The sequence below is a fragment of the Mandrillus leucophaeus genome, unplaced genomic scaffold, assembly GCF_000951045.1.
Source record: "Mandrillus leucophaeus isolate KB7577 unplaced genomic scaffold, Mleu.le_1.0 Scaffold785, whole genome shotgun sequence".
In the NCBI taxonomy this organism is placed as follows: Eukaryota; Metazoa; Chordata; class Mammalia; order Primates; family Cercopithecidae; genus Mandrillus; species Mandrillus leucophaeus.
The window spans coordinates 618246-619136 of record NW_012108530.1 but is presented as its reverse complement, the minus strand read 5'-3'; the positions used below and the strand labels follow the sequence as shown (position 1 = coordinate 619136).

The window sequence follows — 891 nt, the reverse complement described above, 5'->3', positions numbered from 1 at the left end:
CTGTCCTTTTTTCATTTTGAGGTGTGGACCATTATTAGCTATCTACAAATGTCCACAAAATGTCAAAATATTAGCTTCTATGATTTACCTCTCCTAGGGGTATTTGCATTAAAATGCAAATAAATTAATATTATTTAATAATATTATAAAAGAACTTTTTTCAATAAGCAAAAAAAGTGTTTTTAGGCAATATGAAAGGCCAATACAGAAGATTATTTTGATATAATATAGAGAACTAAATGTTCTACCATTTCTAAGGGAGTCCCAGTTGAGAGAAATGCCTGTGAGGTTACTTTTCACAAGGCTGGTGGTGGTGGGGTGGGAAGACCGCTTCCATTCCCCGTTTCCTCTTTTTGTTCTCTTCTCTTCTACTTCTGATTCTTTTTACTTCTTCTTTGCACATCTCCATCCTTTCTGTTACTCTCTGCCCTGGGGGAAATGGAAAAATCACCAAATGTCTGCCTTGAAGTTGTTTCATGAAGAAGGATCATGGTACTCCACAGAACACTATATAATGCCACACCTATTCTGTTATGAATTTCTATTTTTCTGCTTAACATGGTTTCATGCCTGTCAAGCTTCTCATCTCTGCATGGCTTCTCTGCTTGGTAGAGCCCAGACCGAATTCTCATTCACAGCCACTTTATAACCTCCATCCAACCTTTCTTAGTGTGAGCACCTGACTGGAGAAACTAAGCCGGCTTCTTCAGTTGACCACACTACCATAGACCAAGAAGTTCTTGCAGTAGTGCAGGCTAGACATGTTGTCAGCTCTGATGAGGGTCTAGCAGCAGAGATGGAAAAAGGCAGAGAGATTAAAGATGGATTAAGGAGCTAAGATCATCAAGACTTGGTGATGTGCTTGTCATCTTTGAGGGTCCAGCTTAAATA

At 39.1% G+C, this 891-nt stretch overlaps 1 long non-coding RNA gene across 1 annotated transcript in view; it reads right to left on the bottom strand.

Annotated features, from left to right (window-relative positions):
- Window positions 1–526: 526 nt before the first annotated feature.
- Window positions 527–891, bottom strand: part of LOC105529830 — a 13956-nt gene continuing 13591 nt past the window's right edge. Inside the window, exon 2 of the long non-coding RNA XR_001004568.1 lies at window positions 527–784. This is a non-coding gene — a long non-coding RNA (uncharacterized LOC105529830). The remainder of the gene's footprint in view (window positions 785–891) is intronic.